Source organism: Helianthus annuus, chromosome 4, assembly GCF_002127325.2.
Source record: "Helianthus annuus cultivar XRQ/B chromosome 4, HanXRQr2.0-SUNRISE, whole genome shotgun sequence".
Taxonomy (NCBI): domain Eukaryota; kingdom Viridiplantae; phylum Streptophyta; class Magnoliopsida; order Asterales; family Asteraceae; genus Helianthus; species Helianthus annuus.
Genome location: NC_035436.2, coordinates 141419298 through 141444813, shown reverse-complemented (window position 1 = coordinate 141444813; position 25516 = coordinate 141419298).

Genomic DNA, 25516 nt, shown 5'->3' with positions numbered 1-25516 from the left:
TAAACAACACCATCAAACTGTTAAATGTTTCGTCTTTTGATTTCAAGAATGAAACCCATGAAAATCTGGAATAATCATCAGTCACGACCAAACAGTAGTAATCTCATGTTATACTCTTAACGTTCACTGGACCAAACAAATCCATGTGAAGTCTTTCCAATGGTCTTGAAACTGAATTGACTTGCTTTATAGGGTGTGACTTTTTCTTCTGCTTGCCTTTGACACAGCTTATGCACTCCCCTTCCAGATGAAAACCTTTGACATGAACTCCTGTCACCAAATCATTATGCACCAAGTGATTCATCTTCCTTAGGTGAATATGTCCCATTTTTCGGTGCCATAATCTCGATTCTTTCTCAGTTGCTCTGGACACAAAACAATGAGCCTGACCCGTGGTTGTAGTAGCTACGCTCATGTCCAACACGTACAGATCATTGACTCTTGGTACCCTCATGATGATCCATTCCTCAGGTATCACAAATCCCAGTTTCAAGATCAAACATTCGTTGTCAGTGAAGTGGGTAGTATACATCCTGTCATAGATCTGGGAGATACTCAGCAGGTTGTTCTCCAGCTCAGCGATGTAGTTAACTCTCTCAAACGTTACGATCCCATTGGATAACGTTCCTTCACCTATAATCTTTCCTCCTTGATTACCCGCAAAACCAACGTAACCACCATTTATATTTCTCACATCATACAGCAACGCGGTCTTCCCTGTCATATGTCTCGAAGCTCCACTATCCATGATCCATCTGGATACAAGTTTTGGAAGATCCTGCACATAACAAACTATCACTTAAACAACTTCAAGAAAGATGCCGATTCATGCTTCGCGATCCAGGAAGCTCCGGCAATTCAAACTGTTTAGTCAAACATGGAGTCCACCCAGGCCTCATCAGCCTTAGGTGTAACCTTGACTCTCGCAATTTGAATTTTGAAATTTTCAGCCTTGAGAGGTGGAAAATTTGCATCATAATCAACCGTAATTGATTCTTCAGCCTTCTTCACCTCAGAAGTTGAAATTTTCTTCTCAACTTTTGGTTTCCAAACTTGTTGAGATAATGCAACCCTTTTGTAAAATTTGTCGTTTTGAGTTACCAACTTCTTTACGGGTTCATTTTTCACATTCTTTTTCTCAACAACGATTGGTCTTTTCCCCTCCACATCAACTTTCTTCTGTTGAGTCTTCACAGTTTCAGTCTTAGGCTTCACATTGGTACACTTTCGTGCAATGTGACCAACTTGATTACATCTAAAGCAAGTGCGAGTATCAACACCTCGACTTGTGCCTTCAGACTGAGACTGAGAAGCTCTTTTCTCAAAGAACTCTTTGTTAGATTTTGAAAAAATTTCTTTTTCTTCATCAGCAAGTGAACTCGAACTGTTCACAAACTTTTTCTTCTTAACAAACTTCTTGTTTGAAACATTTCTTTTCTGATACGATTTACCCCCTGATAACCACCTGACCAATTGTTTTTGTTGTTATTATAAACACGGGGTGGATTAACAGATTTCTTATTGTAAACCTTTTCTTTCTCAAACTTCATTTTACTTTTCTTTTGACTCAGATTGTTCACTGCTGACAATTCGACTTCGACTAGTTTGAAAACATTTGTCAATTTGTTCATATTTACATTCTCGATCGGAAATTCTGAATCCGAAAACAACTTATCCGATCCCGACATCTTGTACATGACAAGATCAGGTTCATCATTTAAGTTGTTCTTGGACTTTTGTTTCGGAATGTATTTGTCCAAGAAACACCCATCTTCCTCAGTAGTGTCACCATCCGGTTTTAATACGTTTCAACAATACCTTTTACCACATCATTTTGGACACTATCGTCATCGGGAGATGTGAACGTGACATCAATGTTCTCCAGAAATTTAACTTCACTTTCTTCCTCAAGTTCAACCAACCCAGATTCCTTTTTCGTGTAATTATGCAAAATCGGCGGTGGAACTTTGTGAAAACCCACCCCGGTTCCATTAGAATACATGTCTTCGCCAGCTTTGTTTTTGCCGATGGGTTTTGGGACAATATGTTTTAAAACAAAGCTTGCGGAGCTATAGCTGTTAAGCTTCAACTGGATTCGCTCGTTTTCAATTTCAGCCTCTTGAACCTTAAGTTTCAAATTAGCGATTTCATCCAGTTGTTTGTTAATTGATTCTTCTTTTACTCTTAGCACTGGTTTTAGATGTTCGTTTTCTTTAAAAGTTTTACCATTTCGATCATCACTATCTTTTACTGTGCTTTTGAGTTTTTCAAATTTTTTAGAAATCTGACGGTTTTCAAGAATTAACTTTTCATTTTCACGTTTAACTTTTTCATGTTCAATTTTATCAGTTTCAATTTGAGCAGTTAGTTCTCTTATCCGTTCAGTTGAAGCTTTAACTGTTTTGTCACGACCAAGAATTTGATCCTCAACGCTTCTGACCTTTGTTGTCAGATTTTTAACTTTCTCATCGTTGAGATACGTGACAGTGTTACAAAATTTGCACTCTTTGTTGCAATTTTTGCAATCAACATTTCCTTCGATCTTTTTACCTGACGCATTCGTTGACGAATTTAGACTGACCTGGCCTTTTGACTCAGACACGGAGTTAGAGTCTACCTCAAGTGCTTTAGCAGCCAGCACTTTGTCAGCCATTTTTCTCAGGTTATCTGCAGTCAACTCCTGCGTTGTATCGATAATGCCAGTATCAATCTTCTTTGCTTTCTCGATCTCTTCTATCTCCTTTTTCTCTTTCTCTTCTTTCTTTTTCTCTTCTTCTTTCATTTTCTCGGTTGGAGTTCCCCACCATTTGTTTTGCCAATACTCATCCTCTTCTTTATACTCCTTGATGATGGCTTCAATATCCAGTGTTTTGTCGTCGATCGCTATATTTCTATACGGATCAAGGTAACACTCTCTGTCTGGATCCCATCTTCTCGCTCGCTTTGCTTCTGAATAGATACCAGACAATCTAATGATCTTGTTTTCAGCAATCATTTTTCTGTATCTATACTTCTGCTCTTCCGTTCGGTTATCTTTCCAAGGAACAGGTTCATTGTTTTTCGCCATAAATGCGTAACCAACCGCATCTTCCTCTGGTAGAACCTCTTTACTCTAATCATACCCTTCATCATCGTAGATCACTGCAAGAGCCCTGGATTTGTCTCTGTTATCTTCAGCCTGCTTCAATCTAGGCGGCTCAGATTTATTCTGGTGATAAATCGCCTTATTGTAGTAATCATCTTTGAAAGGATTCTCCGACTCATCAGCATAAGCATTTCTGCATTCTCGCTTGAAGTGACCTTTCTGCTTACACTTGAAGCATGTCACCTTGGACTTATCGAACCCCAGTTTGGTAGATGGACCACCGATTGTCTTTCTGCCGGTAATTTCCATGAAGCGTTGTGCTCGACGAACAACACTTGCCATAGCCCAACGATTATCGATCAGCTCCATTTCTTCGGGATCTATCTGGTCATAATCTTCCTTCGTCAGATTTGTGTTCCCGATCTTACCAGCCACCAACCCTTCATATGATTCCAACACAGAAGCCAAGAATACCATTTGTTGCTTAGCCGACTCCTCGTCAAAATTCAATGCATTCTTTAAATCTATTGCGATGTTGCATGAAAACTTTGCATCAGAATGACTTGCAGATGATGAAGATCCACTGTGATAACCACTGTGGTTTCCACTGCTTTGACTTTCTTTGTTTGCTGTCGACACATTTTCAGCAGAAAATGCAGTTTTGGGAGAAGTAGCTTTCGGTATCATGCTCTTCGGATAATATAGATCCAGATTCTGTTGATAAGATGAGTGATTGACTTTGTACGTCTTCTTCAGTTCCAGTTCGTGACTTTCAAGTCTTTCAATCACCAAATCTGGTTTCAACTTTTCAGGAGCAATAGTGTTCTTCAACATCAGCGCATAATATCTCCAATCCATCTCGTCTGGTAATGAATCAAACAATTTGTCAACAAGTTCTTCATCAGAATATTTGATACCATGTCTTGCTAATTCCAGCTTCAGATGACCGAACCTTTCTATCATTTTACAAACCGACTCGTTTTTTAGACACCCAAACATGTCAAACTCTTTCCTAAGAAGTTTCATTTTGTTTTTCTTGATTTCTTCACTACCTATACATTTCTTTTCTAACTTCATCCAAAGATCTTTTGCATTCTTATAATCTATTAGTGAGATTATATCTTCACGAACAGACTGAAATAACAACGCTATACACTTCTGTTCGGCTACAAATGAATCAATCTCATCAGATGAAGTTAACATTCCACCGGATTTATCTCCATGTTCATAACCGTTCTTCAAGCTCTTCCAACTAGCAAAAGCAAACGCCATCAACCAGTCTTCAAACTTTCTCGACCACCTACTGTAATCTTCGATAGCCATTAGCTTAGGGGGTTTGTTGAACGTTCCAAACGCACTTTCCGATTCCCAAGCTTCCTTTCTTCACAACCGTCGAATTATCATTTGTATTACTTGACGAAGTATCATCGTTTCCGGTATTTCCTGCAAACGCATACATATCGCTGAACGGGTTCAAGAAAATATCATCCATCGTGAACGTACCTGCAAAATCAGCAAGTGACAAAAAAGCGGATCTATCAGTGTAAGTGACAGATAAGCGGAACTGTAATGTCCGGATAAGCGGACCAGATTATGTCCGTATGAGCGAAAGTCCAAATAAGCGAAAGTCCAAATAAGCGGACCACTTGAGCGGACCAGGTATTGTTTGTTTGAGCGGACCAGATTATGTCCGTTCTAGCGGATCTACCTTGTACGTACAAGCGAAAGTGTCTGAATGAGCGGATCTCCTATGTAATTTCAAGCGGACCAGAAGTGTTTTTCAAGCGAATCTTCCAATGTCTGTAAAAGCGGACCTCAGTTTTTAACAGTTTTTACCCATTTTTAAGTCGAATTTTAACATGAAACTTTCTAGGGTTTGTTAATTGTATGTTCCGCACGTTATACTCAAAAATCAGACAATTTCAACCATAGGAACCATTTCAAATCGAAAAAGTATGAGAGAAAGTGAGTAGAAATGAGAGATTTCTGCAGATTCAAGCTGTAGTAGTATGAACTCCTCGTCTTGAGCTCTGATACCACTTGTTGGCCCGTGTTCCAACCCTGAATAGTCAGTAGAAAACGTTCATCTTCAAGTACGAAGGCGGAAACAACGTAAATGAAGTAACAACAACTTTCCTATTCAATTCCTTTGTTTTTATTACTTTCTGAAGTGAATTTGACAGAGTTTCGTTACACAAGCAACTTCCTAGATCCGCTCCAACGTACAACTGATCAGGTATTTATAGTGTGAGTAGGTTCGCTTATACGGACTGACATAAAAGTGGACCTACCAGGTTGACACAAAAGCGAACCTACCTGAATGACACATAAGCGAACCTGTTTGAACCCTATGAGCGGACCTACCTATAACATATGTTTATACAAGCGAATCTACAACATAAAATCACATTTTGACTTTCAACACCCTATGTTGACCTATCTTGACCTAAGACGTGATGTAAACGAAGTCAACAGACAGTCCATGCATCAACATGTTTCCATCATGTTTAATACTAAGGTATGAACCTCCTGTAAACAAAAGACCTAGTTCATAAAAACAATAGTGTTTTTGTTAACATAAAAGGAGGGAAATTAAAACTTTAGTTATTACATCTTATGTGTTGAAAAATAGGTTGAGAATCCTGTTAAAAAGGATCAAATCAATTCTGTTATGAACACATTGAAAAAATCATATGAAAACCAAATGAAATCATACGTGATGTAAGATTTGACATAAGCTTATGCAAAAATGTCCAAGTCTCTCCAAACATTGCTGTAAAATGATTCTGGTCTGGATATTTTCTCAATAAAACCTCCCACTAAGTATTTTTGTACTTATGAATGGGAAGGGTAAAAAGGGAAGAAGAAAATGAACAAAACTCAAAAGTTTGTTTATCTCTAAACTTTTGAAATCAAGAGAAAGGAGTATAAATATAAAACACTTTAGAGTCCAAAGTTGGGTAAACAGTGGTCATCAAGCAACTTTTATTCAAGGAAGTTCAGGTAACAATGGTATCACCAATGATGAAACTAATAAGAGGACTAGATTAATTTCTTCACATGTTTCCTCTTCTTGCAATCAATTAAACAAGGAAATGGTCACACAAAATAGTAATTTCAAATCATTGACCATTTTCTTAAAACTTGAGAATGATATGACTATAAGTTTTAATTGGAAAATATACCAGAACTCCTTTTGATGTTTGTTTTCAGAATAACCTTTAATTATTTTTTGAAAATGTTTTTCTCAATAAAACAGGATATAAAGTTTATAAAAGTTTCAAATCTTGTAGAAAACATGTGGAAAAACCTAGAACATAAATTCCTGAAAAACTGCTGACAAATTAAACTTGATAAGTTGCATCTAAAATGTAATTTGTTAAGTATAGCATTTCTGTAGATTGACAGGCGTTGGACATAATATTGTGTTTACACAAGACAAAATCAATTACCACATCTAAACAAGCAGATGCTTAAATTTTAACTGTCAAAAGTTCAAATACTGTTGCACTAACAGTTGCTGAGCTAATGGTCATTCATTTTTCTACCACTGTCTTTCGCTTAACTACCATTGTGCCTCAAACATCTGCTTTCTAAAGTCTGTCCACTGCTGAAAGTCAACCCCTGCTCTCTCAATTTCTTGATAAGCACTGTTGTACAAAATCAGTGTTCTATCCACTTATGTGCTATCCACTGATAGTAAAAATCACCCACTGTTTCATTTATTACCGTTGTAACTACTGATGTTTGATCCATTAGTGGCTCTCAAAACAACTGTCCTCCATTATTTAATCTTTCATCAGGGGTTGGCACGTGTTCAGTTTTTAGCCCTCAGATTGTTGTAACCGCTGTCACATCAGCATTCGCTTTTTCCCTAAATAAAACCCTGATCAAAACCCCAAACAGGGTTTCACTGTCGAATTGAATTCCAAAATTCTCTTCACAAAGCAGTTTCCCACTCATCATTCCAAAAATCATTCTTCGATCTTCTTCATCAAAATGACGAAATCAAAATCGAAATCAAAATGAAAACCATCTTCTTCCTCTGCTTCCACAGACGCCACTCAAATGGCCGCTGAATCCATTGAAATCCCATACAAATCCCCTCACAACTACTTGGGTCTACTCACAAAACCCTCTTCCACCAACACCTTCGACTCCATTATCGACACCTTATCTATATCAAAGTACAAAACTTTGCTAACTGTAGATGCTCCCATTTACCAACAAACCCAGAGAGAGTTCTGGAAAAATGCTATTCTTGAAAAACAAGATAACATCATCATAGCCAATAACTCCTCTATACAGGGTAAAGTGATTCGAATCACTCCACAATCCATTTCAGAAGTCTTCAAACTCGATGATCAGAAAGGTAAAACTTCTTTTTCTAAAACCGAGTTGAAAATGATTTCTTAAATAGGGGGTATGCAGAACAACCAAAAAGGGATACGTTACAAAAAGGCTATTTCCCTTCTACACCTAGGTTTTTATTTCACACTCTTTTGATGTGTGTTTCAAATAAGACAACTGCTTTTAACGAAATACCATTAAAGATCCGATGTCTGGGATATGCTATTCTATATAATGAAAACTATAATTATTCCCAGGAGATCTTTAATGACTTGGTAAAAAATGTTGATAGCAAATCATTTTTGCTTTTTCCAAGGTTTTCAAGCTACTATTTTGAACAAAAAATTGGAAAAGAAAATGAAAATTTGCTCAAACAAGGTACTTATTTTCAAATAAATGGTTTAACACCTGAGACATTCTCAAGAATGTTAACACCTTCAAAAACAAAAGCAGAGGTACCTGAGCAGAATTTAGCAGATGAAACTGCTCCTCAGGTATCGGCTGCTGAGCCCACTGCTCCAGGTGATCATAGCAGCACTACCACTGCTTTGACTACATCAGTGGAATGTAGAGTCAGTGTTTATACATCAGTGTTTAGAATGCAATCAGTGTCTGCATGGTCAGTTGTTATAGAACAGTAGATAGAGTTTGTTAGTTTGTTAGATGTCACTTTCATGGTAACGTCAGCTGAGATGCCTCAGTGGTTTGGTTTGCCTATAAATGGAGCAGTACTCTGTACTGTTACATTTGATCGTTCTGGGTGAGTCCTTCTCCTCAATTCAATCCTTTCATCTTGTGCAACCAACCTTGGAGTATCAGGCTGAGGGGGAGCTTAGTTTTGTAAGCATGCTTTGTATTCTTTTGACTTAATTGTAATCATTCAGCTTAAAGTGAAGCACGTGTTTATCAAAACTATTTTCTCGTTTGATTGTGTTTACAAAGTTTGTTGTTCATTTCCGCTGCACTTAAACTCTGTCCATTTCTGTTGATTTGTTCAAATTATACAAACAAACACAATCATGACAGCTTCCGATCTTAACATGGCTGGAGCTAGTTTCGAACAGCTTGGCTTGATGTGGCCTTGTTCTCTACAGTTGCAACATATCCTGTTGTTAGGTTTCTTCCTACAGTCTTCTTCCTTATGTCCAGATATTTTGCAGAAGTTACAATAGATGGAGTATCTTCCAGAATGCTTCCTTGCAGTAAGGTGCAGAAGTAGAACCTACATTCTTCCCACGGTTGGAGTTTCCAGAGCGAAATTCTTGGGTAAGCCTTTGAGCTAGGTTCTTCCTTTGATCTTCTTCTCGTGTACGAACTAATTCATCTGTCAATTTATTTGCTAGTTCTACAACTTCTGTTGGTGCATCCGCCTGTCGACTTCGTCTTGTATCGAGTCTTGAATAGATCTAGATAGATTAGGGCTCGGAATCCAAGAAAATGGAATTGTAAGTGATTCCGCTTGAAATGACATCAAGTCATTTCAAGCGAAATCCCATATCATTCTGATTCCGCTCGAAAATGTATATGCTGATTTCGCTCGAGATTGTTCATTGTGATTCCGCTTGAAACGTGTTCAAGCGAAATATGATCTCCTATAAATAGGTCTGTTTGAGCGAAATCAGTAACATTGTCTTCCGGTTTGCAACGAAGTGCTGCCGAAGTGTCGTCAGGATGTAAAAAGCATTTTTATCAATAAAATCGACAATTTAAAGTTAATACTGCTGAAATAACACTAATACATTAGTTTTCGCCTCTTGTATTGGTGAATTACTCTTCTGATCGACTCGTTCGGGTCTGAAAACAATCCTACAAGTGGTATCAGAGCTCAGGAGGAAGAGTTCTTGCCATTTCAGCTGTATTTTCTATTTTCTACACATTATTCTTCAAAATTGAAAAATTTTTCACGGTAAAATTGGCTCAAATTTTCACATGTCTCGCGCAATCATGTTTTAACAAATCCTGGAAAGTTTCAGAATTAAAAACAATCTAAAACTTGATATTTTTGCTATTCCGCTTGAAATCTGGTTCGAATTAATGACGTCATTGAGATTCCGCTTGAATTCATCCTGATTCCGCTGGAAAAAATGGAGTGATTTCGCTTGAAACCGAGGTTCCGCTTGAGATTTTGGCTGTTTCCGCTTGAAATCATTGATTCTTCTTGAATTCAGTGATTCCGCTTGAAAGAACTTGGTGATTCCGCTCCAAATTGTATTTCCGCTTGAACAAATTCTTGTGATTCCGCTTCAGGAGGTTTCGCTTGAAACAGAGTTGTTCTTGATTTCGCTTGAACTTAGTATCTCGCTTGAAAAAGGATATTTCGCTTGAAATAAAAAATTGTGGACTTTTGAAAATTGAATCACGGAGAACAAGTTTTATAATGCCTTTGCTGGTCCAATGAACATTACTCAGAGTACATTGCTTGAAAATGAAACGGGGACTTCACAAAAACCGCCTAAGCTTTTTGAATATTGATGATTATAATGGTTGGTCCGAACGTTTTGGTAACTGGGTTGAAGCTTATCACTTGGATGCATGGGAACATACTGAAGTTCCATCTGAAAGGCCAACAAAGAACGGTAATCAGATAATGCCAATCAGAGAAATGAGTGCTGATGAGAAAAAAGTATAGAGATGATAAATTGATGGTGAGTCTGTTACAGCAAGCGATTAAGGATGACATCTTAGTTTTGCTTCAGCATGATGGAAGTGCATATTCAATCTGGAATGAATTGGAAGCAAAATTTCTGGGAAGTGATGATATGCTCAAGAACAAGATGTCACTTATGAAGAAAGAATTTGATCTATTCCGTGGTTTGAAATTAGAAAACACCAAGCAAATCATTGAAAAATATTGTAACTTGGTAAGAAATATGACGAAATTTGGCATCAAAAAGGATACAGATGAGCTGATTGAGAAACTTGCAGATGCGTTACCACATGATATTTGGGGAACGTATCTGATGATGCTGAGAAACAACAGAAAAGAATATAAAAAGTTAACACTGGGTGAGTTTATTAAACATCTTGAAGCTCAAGAGATGGAGCAAAGGAAGATTGCCAGGATGAAGAACTATGATGGAGAACAAGACATTGGCTTGTATTTTAAAAGTGTGTTAGTGAAAAGACAAATTTCTCTCCAAAGGTTGAAACTGCTTTTAATGCAAAAGTTTCTTCTGAAAGTTCATCTCATGGATCAAGCAGCACAACAGGATTTTCTTCATTTCCAACATATGATCCACAGTTTTCTACAACAAAGAGTGGCAAAGTTCTTCAATGCAACATTGCTTTAAAACTTGAAAATGATCAGAATTATACTGAGGAAGTTGCTAAAAGTCACATGTCTTTGTTGGTGACAGTGCTTGAATCCTATGGAGGCTTAGTTGCATGGAGGATCGGGAATCCAATGCTCACGAAGGAGGATTACGATCAAATTGATGCTGAGGAGATGGAACTAATGGATATAAAATGGTGCATGGCTAGTGTGTTGAGATGGGCTGAGAAGTTTAAACAGATTACAGGCAGAGATGATTTTCGCGAGGCACATGTTTCAACTTTAGGTTTTGATAAGTCTAAAGTTACTTGTTTTCGTTGCAGGGAAAAGGGGCATTTCAAAAGGGAGTGCACAAATCGCGAAGCAAATGGAGCTCAAAATCCTTTCGGAAACAACGACTACTATAAAAAGGCGATTTATCATCAAGTTACACATCAGCCACATCAACAACAACAGGCACAAACTGTACATGGTAGAAAAGAAATTGAAGACTCAAAGAGAGCATGTCTGGTTAATCAGGCAAGGATAGTGATTTCAGTTGGGATAAATACATTCCAAAGGATAGTAAAGTATGCTTGGCAGATCAAGAAGATGAAAAATTGCCAGAAGGTTTCAGTTGGGACAATTATTGTCCAGACAAAGAATTCATGGCCAAAGAGATGTTAAATGCTAAAGCTTTTGTTGCTAATGCTTCTGATGTATATTGGGTAGAAAAATACAGAAAAATTAGGGAAGCTGAGGAGGAGAAATGGAGAAGAATTGAAGAAGAAGAAGAAGAAGAAGAAGAAGAAGAAGAAGAAGAAGAAGAAGAAGAAGAAGAAGAAGAAGAAGAAAGGAAACAAGCTGAAGCTGAGAAAAAGAAAAAGACTAAAGAAGAAGTTCCAGTGAGAATAGTCAAAGAAGTTCCATAATTTGAAATCAAAATAGATGCTGAGGAAGTCAAAGTTCCAGAGAAGTGTATGAATTGTGATTCTTTGATCAAGCAAAACAATGAGTTGCTCCACAACATAAAAAAGGTTGAAAGAATCATATGATACCTTGAACAGAGAAATGAATTAATACAACGAGTCAAGTAGTGAACAAGCTTTAGCAATGAATACACTCAAAGGAGTATACATGAGACAACTTGACAACGTTAATTACTACACAGAGAAGTGTGCTGAGCTTGAATAGAAGTTGGCAACACAAAGAATCGAAACTGAAAGAGTTAACAATTTATTGAAAAGTTACTCATGTTCTACTTTTGTTGTTGACAGGATTTACCCTATTGTGGAAAGAATGAAGACTTTTGAAGAAGAGAAGACTTTGAAGAAAAGAAGTCCGAGACAAAAGAAGAGGATGCAATGGAAATTTCTGGTAAGAAACCAAGTGTTGTCTACAATAGATGTCCACCCCCGGTCGAAAATGGATATTCTCCTCGAAATTCAAAATTCGAAAGAGTCAAAAAGGCAACAAATTTACAGTGGGAGTCTGGGTCGTCAGATAATTTGCCAGAAAATATTGATGTTACGTTCACATCGTCCGACACTGATCATGAGTCCAAGTTGATAAAAAGTGTGGTCAATCAGGTGTTGGATTAAGATGACATAGGGGAGTCAAAAATGGAGTCCAAATCCAAGTCAAAGTCTGAGTCCGATAAGTCAAATTCAACAATCAAAAAGGACAAACGGGTTTATGATAAGGAATTTTTGCTATCAAAATCTAATTTGAATGACGAACCGGTCAAAGTAGCATATACTTTGAAAGATTCTGACAAATTATATTCTGATGAGATTTTTCCAATAAGAAGTGTTAGAGTTGAAATGATTAAAAAGGTTTTCAAAATCACAGAAATTAATATTTCTGAAATAAAAGATTTAAATCTTTCTGGAAAACCTAAACAATACACTTCAAGAGATCTACAAAGAATAAACAAGAAAATGGGTTACAATTGTGGTTATAGTTTTCAAAAGAAACCAAACCACAATGGTAATTTCAAAAAGAAAGGTCTTGGATTTAATCAAACGAAAAATTATAAAAATGAAAAAGTTTATAAACCAAAAACTGTGTTTGTTTCAGGAAAAACGACAGAAGCTGAAAAAGAGCAAGCGTTCAGAAAACAGACAAACAAAGAATTCCTTGTAAAGAAGCAAGAGGACATGAAGAAAAGTGTTGCTCAGAAGAATACAGAGACACGAACCTGTTTTCAATGTAAAACAGTCGGTCATATTGCCAGGAATTGTCCAAAGGCAATACAGACAAAATAGGGAGTCTCTGGTAAACTGAAAGGAAAAGTTATTATGAAAACTGAACTTTTCACTATAAAATTTACGGGCTTTGAAAATTCAACTTTTGAGGTGGGTGAATGTTCAATGAATGTGGTAAAAAGAAAAGAAAATCTGAAAAACCAAAAATGGGTGGTTAAGGGTTCAGGAAACAGTTCTGGTGATGAATCTGATTCCACAAAATCAGAGGTGCCACGTGTTGAAGAAAAGGTTGAGAAATCAGTTCCGACTGTGGATGATGTAAATTTTCCACCTCTGCGAGCTGAAAATTTTAAGAAGACAGTTGGAAAAGTTGAAATTTCAAATCAATTTTATTCTAAAAAGAATAAGTTTGATGTTGAAAAAGCTTTCAATGGAAATGTGAATCACATTTTTGGCAAAATGGTCAATGGTAAAGCCAAAGGTGTCAAAGAATTTTATGCTTCCAAGAGGAGTGTTCACAAGTCTGTTGAAAGTAATGGTGAAGAAGATGTTGTTACACCCAAGGATGGTCAGGCTTGGGTGGATATATTTTTCAAAGAGTAAACACCTGACTTGCCGGAGCTCCCAAGTTGGTAATCACGGAGCATGAATCGGCATCTTTCTTGAAAATGTTTTTGAAAATGTTAAAATTTTGGCAAGTCATACTGCTGGAATTGCCGGAACTCCCAGGTTGGTAAATGTGGAGTAGGAATCGGCATCTTGAGAATTCAACTAACATGAGGTAACTGGTTTGAAAAGCAGGTTGACAAATGGTTGGTTTTTGATCTTACAAATGGTTATTCAAGGTCATTAAGTTGAACTTAATTCAACTATCATTCAAAAGATTGGTAAACAATGTGATGATTTGATCCCCATTTCCTACAAATGGTAAAATCAACAAAACTTATTTTCCAGAAAAACCATTTTGATTAAAACAAACTTAAGTGTTTTGAAATCATAATGGGAAATAGTTTGTTGAAAGGGGGAGTTCTGATTGTTTATGCCAAAGTGGATGGAGAATTGAGGTGATTCATATCATGTTGTCATGTTCTTGTACAGTTTGTTTTCAAATTTTTTTTAAATGTGTTAATATTTTAGGGGGAGTATTAAAAATTTCAGAAAATCCAAAAACATTAGAAAATTTGAAAAAGCCAAAAACATGATAAAATGAAAAAAAAAAGAGTTTTTGTTGCATAAAAGAGGAAATGATAGTACATCAGTGGACATCACAACACGCTAAAGAAATGTAAAGTAAAAAATGTGATAAACAATCTCACTGTGGATGTGCCAGTAGGTTTTTACACATTTAGTAGATTGTGACGAGATATAAATCTAAATTTCAAACTTGCTTATCTTGTGGGGAACATTTCTTGGATATATGGGTAACCCCTGAAATCTTGTTTGAAAGGTCCCTCTTTCTGAGATACTAGGTCTTTATACTTAGTGATATCTGGGGTATTATCCCGGGACTTCTGCTGAATGGAAATTCTGACCTAGTTCCCGCATAATACTTTCTGCAAATGCTTGAAATATAGCACAACCCTCAGCATAAAAATGATGAAACGTTGAAAAATGCGAATCATTGCTGTTGAAGAAAAGATCCTCTAAAGGGGATACACCTAAAGTCGAGCCGTCATCTCTCTGCTGAACGAAAGTTCTGACCTGAGCTCTCACGGTTTCGCATCTAACCCCTTTACAGATATCATCTGTGGTATACTCACCTGTAAGACTGAATATTGGGATCTGGATATGGGAGTATATTCAAGTGGTGGGACACGCGAATAAGTTTAAGTATCTAAAACATTAATCTCGTATCTCAGAACAATTGAAATTTGTGTGGAAATTTAAGTGGACTAGTATACTGACAATCTAGGTGAATTGTTTAAAACTTAAAATGAAATAAAGCTTAACGGTGTTAGTGATTTGTCTCAAAAACTGATATGTTCCTCTTGCACAAACTCACAAAAATATTGTCTGTAAATATTTCTTTACTGCATTTCATTAATCTAAAAATCCAAAAAGATTTTAGTGTGTTTTAGCATAAAATTTTGAAAAATTCAAAAAGATTTTCGACAACTGGTGTTGAAGAGCTGATGTTTCAAAATTCCAAGTGCTAGACATGAAGAACAGGTTTGGATAAAGAGTGTGTGAAAATGATTGTATTTTACAAAGTGATTTTCAGAGAATAAATCATTTTGAATATTTCCTGTAAATGGTTTCTAAAATTTTAAATCTTTAAATTTTGAGAAACTTATGTGTTTGGTAGAGCTTGTTCAGGAAATGACAGGTTCCGATACCTGAAGATGATGATTTCCAAACTACGATCCCAGTACTTTGAGAGGGGGAGTCTGAAGGACAAAGTGCCAGGTTCTGATTCTGAGATTGTTGATGCTAATGAATTTTAAAGATTCAACATTCGAGGGAGAGGAGTTTGTTGGTGATAGACATTGAGTAAGGATGCTTACAATGGAGAATAATTCGAAGAGAAGCTCGAAGACTGATAAAGACTGAAGGTTTGACAACCGAAGACTCGACACTGAAGACTCCGTCAACATCCAAGGGGGAGTTTGTTGGTGCATCCGTCTGTCGACTTCGTCTTGTATCGAGTCTTGAATAGATCTAGATAGATTAGGGCTCGGAATCCAAGAAAATGGAATTGTAAGTGATTCCGCTCGAATATGTATATGCTGATTTTGCTCGAGATTATTCATTGTGATTCCGCTTGAAACGTGTTCAAGCGAAATATGATCTCCTATAAATAGGTCTGTTGGAGCGAAATCAGTAACATTGCCTTCCGGTTTGCAACGAAGTGCTGCCGAAGTGTCGTCAGGATGTAAAAAGCATTTTTATCAATAAAATCGACAGTTTAAAGTGAATAGTGCTGAAATAACACTAATACATTAGTTTCAGCCTCTTTTATTGGTGAATTACTCTTCTGATCGACTCGTTCGGGTCTGAAAACGATCCTACAGCTTCTTCTATAGTTTGAGATCTAGCTGCCTTGACTACATGCCTAATCTCACTGATTAATCCCCATATGTAACGGGAGATTAATACTGGTTCTGGTGATGCAAGGGTTGGCACTATTCTAGCATATTCAAAGAATAACGTAGTGTATCCCTTACTATCCACTCCAGTCATTCTAAGGTTTAGGAATTTATTTGCTATTTGTTCCTTTTCATTGGGAGGGTAGAATTTCCTTTCCACCATGTTTTTAAATTCCTCCCATTCCATATTGTAAACCCTGTCACTTCCCCTAGATTGGAGGATGGTGTTCCACTATTCTACTGCTGAGTTCTTAAACAGATTGGAGGCAAACATTATCTTATCCTCTTCCGCATACTTGCTTATTTTAAGACTGCCTCAGTCTTTTCTATCCAGCGTAGAGCTGCAACGGCCCCTTCATTGCTCGAGAATTCCATTGGTTTACAACACCATAATTCTTTATAAGAACAACCATAAGACATGGTTCTTCTTCTTTTGGGAATGGGCACTTAAAGTATAGGTCCATTGTTTACACTGTGTTTAGGTTCAGTGGGTCGCTTACTACCATTGTTACATTTATTATCTGCTTCCCTAACTGTTTTGATAATATATGGCATTGCATCTATTATCCCTTGTGCCACTATGTGTTGGATGGCACTGTTATCCACTGGGTTTCCATTATTATCATTGTTCGGGTTATCATTATTCGGGTTATTGTCATTCTGGTTTTCCTGGTTTACTTCGTTGTCCATCTGAATTTTAAACATTTGCCAATTATTAATATCACAAAATAATATTTAACACAATCAATCACACAACACGCATATTGGTCAAAATCGTCGAACATTGCTACTTACTCTTTCTTATATATTTTGCATCTAATACAAACTGAAACTGGAATTTAAAATTACAATACTATTATGCATCCATAACTAGTATCTAGATTTTTTTTTCAAACATACACACATAATATATATTATTATTTTATTAGTACTACCACCATCACTGATATGGGTTCATCCAGAACTCCATATTACGCTCGTCGTACTTCCAGACGAGTCGTTCTCTGATCTGCCTCATCCTGTCACTACCTTCCAAAATCTTCTCACAAAAGATTCGGATTTCTTGTATATTCTCTGCACTCATTGGGGGTGCAGGAGCTGGTACTGGGTTTGGGAACTAGGGCATGGGTTCCTAGTAAGGATATAGATTCTCTAAAATTTCCCTGATGTATTCATCGTTATCATAGTAGGGATCTAGAGGGTCCAAATCTGGGTAGGCTTCTAGGTTTGGCATGGGTTCGTCTTCTAGTATTAGGTGGCGTTGCTGTAATCCCTATTGTCGTCTAACCACGGGTCGTAGTTTGGGTCTAAGGGATTGGGTGCTGGTACTCTAGGTATCTCAGTGGGGTCAAAATCAGGCATTGGGATTTGGTTTTCTGGGTTGTTTTCAATTTCCATTGGCTGGGTGAGAAACAATGGTAATGGTTGGGGTGCTATGAGTTACTCCAGGTTAGGGTCTGCAGCTGTGGTTGCTAGGATATGGAAATTGGCTAAACTCCTATTGAGCATATCCTGGGTGTGAGGATTTGTTTCTCTCTTGGCGGCTGCTACAGCACGCTGTTGTTGTAACTTTTTCATTCTCTTCCTACGTTCATGCGCTCCCCTACTGAACCATCCTCTCTTTTTAGGAGGGATTGGCTCTTCAGACTGAGCCTTAAAACGAATATCCCATCTTCATTGTTAGCAGAATACCCTGAGAGGGCAGGCTGTGAAGAGGTGCCTTCGCTCCTAGGTGAGCTGGACAACTGACGGTAGGCGTCGGAAGGTCCTTGGTCGCTCATACTGCAAACTAACAACTAGTCAAATAACACTCAACAATAAAGTACAATTATACATGTAGTTCCGTAATTTATTTCCTAACATTTTGAATAATATCTTGATGTCAGCAGAACATTTCTGTGGCTGAATCAGTGGCTTTAGCTCTGATACCACCTTCTGTCGTAACCCCCACCCCCTAATTACCCGGGAACAAGCGGCCGCGAGAATCAGTATTGGTGGTATCGGTGTTTATCAATTTGGCAGCGGAAATTACATCAGGATCGTAATTAGCAAATATTTTATCAGAGTAAAACACCACATTTTATATTAATAAATATATTGGGATAAAACCCAAGTTTTCATTACAAACTGATTTATAGGGATGGACCCGATTTTATTGAAATAAAACATCTTCTTTATTTAGGTAACTTTTATAGCCACTTTTCCAAGCCTTCAGTGCTGTCCAGCTGGCTTCTATTTGGCTTTCACATTTTGTTTTCTGAAACGCGTTTAAAACATTTTGTCAGTGGGAAATACTGGTGAGTGAATCCCAGTTTAATCAAGAAGAGTTTTATCTTTTAACAGTATTGAGAGCGATGACAATGTTTATATCTACACAATTACTCATTCAGTACTGTCAATCATGACTGGTGGGTCATATTACACATTGGCTAACTCTTTGTCCAATGGTAACATGTTCCACATTTTGTATACAAAACCCCAACATATCGGCAGTAATTGAAGAATTACAAAGACTCAATCACTGCTAATCACATTGTAAAATATTTAAGGTTTTGTAAAAACCGTTTACAAAAAGGTTTACAAAAAGGAGATTACTCACATTGCTGTCTTAGGGTTTTCTTTAAGGATTTCCTGGTGATTATCTATAAATTACATAAATGTACACGCATTAGTATAATAACCCAATATTTACATTAGTAATACCCTCCCCGAGACGACATTCCAACGACTACGTCGGGCAGAACCACGACAGCCGTTACGAAACCCTGGATCAATCGGGCAGCATATCTAATACGTAACCGTGGTTATGATACTTACAACGAGGCAAGGCTTCGCTAATTAGGGGGTATACTATCCGAATATTACTTCAATTATACAGAATTTCGAGAGAGAGAAAGATTGTGAGCGAGTTCGAATGATCAGCCGATGCCCTCTATATATAGGGCCTGATTCGAGCTTCATCGTGCCCCGCGAAGACCACACCAAGGTCTTACGCGGCCTGTGACCTAGGGTTGTAGGGCGTAGGCTTGCTGATTCGCCAACTGTAGACCTGCCACGAGCCTGCCACGTGGCAGCTCAGGGTGTCGTTGCGTGGCAAGGCTGTCGTGCCCCGCGTAGCTCTCAGCCAACACGTTCGCGGCCCGCGAGCGAGGTTAAAATCTTGTTTTTATTTATTTTTTAATGATATAAGGATGTTTGGGCTTGGTTTTCGCATACGGGGTATGTTTTAATACATATAAGGACACTTTAAATATATTAGGGGTGTCGAAAATTATTTAGGAGGGTTATTATAGTAATCCAGGTAAGTCTTCAGGAAAAACCTCTGGATAGTCACGAACAATAGGAATCTCCTCAATCTTCCTACATTCGGCCTTCGTATCCACCACGTTAACTAGGAACGCGGGATAACCTTTCCGCAACATCTTGGACATCTTCATAACACTAACGACACTCGACACACGACTCGAACGATCTCCATGGACAACTATCGCTTCGCCACCACCAGGACGAGGTATCCGCACTTGCTTCTCCGAGCAAATAATCTCCGCTTTGTTCTTGGATAGCCAATCCATCCCCACAACTACATCGAAGCTTCCCAACTCCACTAGTAGTAAATCAATACTGAACTTATGATCGTCTAACTGAATACTACAGTCGCGAATGACTTCGCTAGTTTCTATCAGTTTACCATTTGCTAGTTCTATCGAGTACGTCTTATTTAGCTTACTTGTAGGTGAACACAAAAATTGTTCAAAGTTTTTTGAGACAAAACTCAAGTCAGCTCCGGTATCAAATAGTATGAACGCAGAATGGTTATTGATCAAAAACATACCAGTGACAACAGCAGGATTGTCACGTGCCTTCCCAGCGTTTAGCTCGAACGCTCTACCCCTGACATTCTGACCTCCCGCCTTAGGACAATCTTTCTTGAAATGTCCCTGTTCCCCGCACTGAAAGCATCCCTCAAGCTTCGTTCCTTCCACAGTACTTTTGGCATAGCACTCACGGGCAATATATCCATTTCGTCCACATCTATGGCACTTCTTCTGCTCGTCCTCACGAGTCTTCCTCTCAGAACCACCTCGGCTATCTCTGGCGCTATCCTTTCTAGAGTTGCTAGAACTTGCTACATATGCCTTCCTCGAACTGCGTTTCCTGTCGCGCTTCTTGTCAGTCTCCTTCTTCTAGCTCTCGGACTTGCGTTTCTTCGAATCTCCAGTCTTAGTTTCAGAACGCCCCGACCGTTTAGATTTCCGTCTGCTTTGGCCTTGCCCGATGACTTCCCGGTTTCCTCCTTTTTATCAAGACCACTTTTGCGAGCAGCGTCATTGGCTAATGATTTTGCCAGTGTAGTAGCCTCTAGGTAGGTCGTAGGTTTCGCGGATGTAACCATACTGCAAATTCGTGGCGACAATCCCCAGATACACCTCTCTACCTTTACATATTCGGGAGTAACCATTCGTGGAACTAACCTCGCCAAGTCGTTAAAACGAGAAGTGTAAGCTCTGACATTCAGACCTTCGATGGTTAGGTTCCAGAAGTCGGTCTCGAATTTCTGAATTTCACTGCGCGGGCAGTACTCTTTCAGGAGCATCTCTTTAAGTTCATTCCAGGTCAGACCGTAGGCAGCGTCTTCACCCAAAATTTGAACCTGCGAGTTCCACCAAGACAGCGCTTCATCAAGAAAAGAACAAGAAGCATATCTCACCCGTTGATCAGCAGCACAACCACAGATTGCCATGACAGATTCCATCTTCTCTATCCATCGAGTGATATCTAACGGTCCTTCAGCACCGGTAAATGATCGTGGGTTACAGCCCTGGAATGTTTTATATGTACATCTGTGCACTGTTCAATAATGTTAATGGAAATCAGGAATACTTTCCAATGATATCGTAACACATGAACTACTAAAACTTTCCGATCACATTTTACCTGGAGGATTTCCATTATGTGCCCACCAAAACCTTGCCCGTGTGCACCATGTCCACGTCCCTGACCATCATTTTGGTTAGCATTGAGCTGTTCCATGGCAGTATTAACGTGTTGGGCTATGAGTTGAGCCAACTCTTCCGGTGTGGTAGGTAATCTAGTACCCTGTCTTGCTTTTGGCGGCATTTTGTCATTTATATTATTACAACAATAATATCCACATAAGACGATAACCAAAAATAATTTAAATGTTAGTGGACCAAACATTGCGCACGTATAATATCCACATATTAATGAGAACAATTTTTAAACCAAAAGTAAATCATCGATATTATAGAAATTATTTAAACTCGTTTTCAGTACAAAATGACTATCCTTGGCATGTCTACATCGACACCCATAACAAGTTCACACAAAATCTCATATAATATCCAAAATGAAACTGGCATGCAGGCCTCAAACAAAAAGAGTACCAAAATGTCTAACAATACAACCCATCAAATCGAACATAAACAAACAAACAAACTTCAACGCTTCAAACCTAGAGATTCTAACATCTCCTTGATAAGTTTCTCTAAATCCACTATCCTCCAATGCATCTCATCTCTCACAATATCGTCTATAACCTTCAACTCCTCATGCTCGTCCATCTGTCCTTCAAGGTACTTCGCCTTTCCTTTGGCTGAGTCCAAATCTCTGCGTAGTGCGACGAGCTGTTGATCACAGTGGCAATATCGGTCTACCCTATCTCCTTTCTGCTTCTTGGAAGCAGATACCGTCTCAGCACATGATGTAGATGCGATATCCTCAACGGGCCTAATCCTCTTCCTACGACGAAAATAGATTAACAGCGGCACAGCAGGAACGCATGACTCTAAGACAGGCAAAGAGGACTCAGACAAAATGGGTGGAGGGATCTCAGCAACAGGCTCGATCACAGCAGCAGGTGGAACGACTGATGGCTCTAATGGTCGAGCCGTGACAATAGTGGTGTCCACCACTGGTGCGATACGAGGAGATCCTCCGACAGTAGGGACACCCCTGATCATGTCACCGATAACTAGTACAATACCAGATAATCGTATCGTCTCATGGATCGAGAGAGGTACATCATCATCATCATCATCTGTCACACCCCCAAAATCCACCTGCGGAGTATCACCGCTTGGGAGCGTGACTGACCAGGATCAAGCCACCAATCATACAGAACATTGTATAAAGTAATAGTAAACACATTATAATCCAAACCATTTCCATATGAAAGGTGTTTCCAAAACATAAGTAAGTTAACATTGTTTAGCGGAAGCGTATTATTGTAAAACCCAAAGCAAATAAGTATCAAACAACAAAAGTGTTTAACAAGGTGATCACGATCCAAGCCCCACAACGACCAGCTCCTCCGTGTGCAAGCTCCAAGTACCTAACGATCTGCAAGGCATGTAACAGAATGATCAACAAACTAGTTGAGCGAGTTCACATAAAGAAAATGCGTAATAGTAAGTTCATTTGTAATAGGTGGCTCTACTGGGCCGTTTGTATATTTTACTGTGGTGGTGTTCCACGTTTTCCTGTGGTGGTGTTCCACGTTTTCCTGTGGTGGTGTTCCACGTTTTCCTGTGGTGGTGTTCCACGTTTTCCTGTGGTGGTGTTCCACGTTTTCCTGTGGTGGTGTTCCACGTTTTCCTGTGGTGGTGTTCCACGTTTTCCTGTGGTGGTGTTCCACGTTTTCCTGTGGTGGTGTTCCACGTTTTCCTGTGGTGGTGTTCCACGTTTTCCTAACCACTAGACTACTCGTAGCTATAGGTATCCTTCACAACCGAGGATAGTGATGTGGTAGTCTAGTCATAGTGTCAATAGAGTATCTAATCAACCTTTCAATCCCATTCCCAACACCCCGGGAACCCCATGCCTTGGTAAGAGTGTGAACTCACCTTGGTTTGCTCGGTATGCTAAATAAGTGCTCACAGTTAATTAATCACGTCCTATGTATACACGTATAGCAAATCAGTTCATGCTCGAAATGTTACGCATGCAATTAATTGGTTCACATAGCAGTCAATTTGCATATCAGTACAACACGTAGTATTACACGAATAAGTTCATCACCAAGCATGGCATGTAAATTAATTCAACATATGTTCCTCTGTTCAAAGCATTTTCAAAACCCTAGTATCTTTCGATTCATAACTCATCCTTCGACAGTCCATTATCCTTCGGACCGAAGGTTATGCTTCGGACCATGCCATCTTTCGGTCCAACTATCTTTCGGTCCAACTATCTGTCGGTCAAACTATGGTTCGGTCAACGAGTATCTTTCGGCCAAACAATCCTTCGGTCAACTACTATGGTTCGAGGGATCGGTATCTTTCGGTGTATTGATAAGTAACAGTTACGTTTATCCGATTAACCATTAACACAATTTTCACAAATCTGCTAACATCAACAAGATCAACCAAGCATGATTCTCATGTTTATCAAGAACCCTAATCTGAAACAAGATCATTCAAACTATCCGATTAACACATATGCGCCGATTACATAAACGTGTCCGATTACAATATTCTAAATCACAAGTTATCATCAAATCGTATTACTAATCATCCATTTAACACACATAATTTCCTATCCGATCGATCACCCTGACTGGATTAACTAGCCGATTAACAAAACGATTCGTAACACCGAACATGGAATCATTTGACCATAATCACAACAGATCCAATGTGCATACAATTCCGATTAATACCCATACACAATCATCTTACAAATCAGTTAACATACAACCAACATATTTACATACGATTGATAATTCAAGAAATCATGTACTGTGGACACTAACCGGGATAGTAAGCAAAAGAATTGATCAGCAAAGTCTCCGTAAGGGTTGTGGTTGCCGTCACAAATTAAAAGTGTTCTAGGGTTTTTTTTTCTCAAAAACTGCCGACTATGCATGTGTTTCGTATATAACATTTCACAGTAATGGGCCAAGCCCATTTAAAATGACTGGGCCGAAACATATCGAAGGATATGTTTCGTGATTCTTCGGGCCGAATGATGTCGAAGGATATGTTTCGTGATCCTTCGAGTCCTTCGAATCCTTCGAACTATGTTTCGATCTAGACTAAGTGTTTAATAACAATTCTAATAATAATTCCAATATTATTTTTTATTATAGCAAGTAATCACATATAGGCACAATGACGATATGTCTCACTAAAACACAACGAGTACAATTACAAATCCATAATTCAAACAGCTAGACAGTCAAAGTCAACGCGCATTAAATGCGAAAGTGAAAGTCAGAAACTCGAGTTGTCACATTATCCCCAACTTGAAAGAAATTTCGTCCCGAAATTTGGTACGCACTCACTGAGGAAGCTAGGTAAGCTGTATTATTCACTGGTTTTCCCTGGGGTGTCACATCATCCCCCCGTTGATTTGGAATTTCGTCCCGAAATTCAGTAGTAGTAGCTTCAGCCTCAGTAGTGGTTGCATTGGTTTCGAATAACTGGGGGTACTTTTCTTTTATCTGGTCTTCGCGTTCCCAGGTATACTCTGGACCACGCTGGGAGTTCCAACGAACTCGAACAAGAGGGATTCTCTTGTGCTTGAGGACCTTAACATCCCGGTCCGTGTTTTCAACTGGTTCCTCGACGAACTGCAACCGCTCGTCGATAGTGAGTTCCTTAAAAGGAATGATGAGGGTTTCATCTGATAAGCACTTCTTTAAGTTCGACACATGAAAGACATTGTGAACTGCTCCGAGTTCAGCTGGTAAGTTCAACTTGTAGGCTACTTTGCCAATGTTTTCTAAGATTTCGAATGGTCCGACGTACCGCGGATTCAGTTTGCCCCTTTTGCCAAAACGTACCACACCCTTCCAGGGTGAGACTTTCAATAATACCCGGTCCCCGACCTGAAATTCCAAAGGCTTTCTACGCTTGTCCGCGTAGGCTTTCTGACGGTCGCGTGCTGCCGCCATGCGTTGTCGTATCTGTGCTATCTTTTCTGTGGCGTCCACTACAATCTCTGGACCCGTAATTTGACTATCCCCCACCTCTGCCCAACAGAGAGGTGACCGGCATTTACGTCCGTACAATGCCTCGAATGGAGCGGCTTGAATGCTGGTATGGTAACTGTTATTGTACGAAAACTCCACCAATGGGAGGTGTTTTTCCCAGCCGTTGCCGAAATCGATAACGCATGCCCTAAGCATGTCTTCAAGTGTTTGAATCGTTCGCTCAGACTGCCCATCCGTCTGAGGATGATATGCTGTGCTCATGTCTAAACGTGAGCCGAAAGATTTATGCATTGCTTGCCATAGCTCTGACGTGAATCGTGCATCGCGATCCGAAATAATAGAGGTGGGCACTCCGTGCCTCGAAACAACTTCTTTCATGTAGATGTCTGCTAGGGTAGAAAACTTATCCGTTTCTTTGATAGCCAAGAAGTGAGCAGACTTTGTGAGCCGATCAACGATCACCCAAATAGTGTCATTCCCACGCTGGGATCTAGGTAAGCCCGTAACGAAATCCATGGAAATTTTCTTCCCATTTCCATTGCGGTATCTTAGGCTGCTGAAGCAGGCCTGATGGTTTCTGGTACT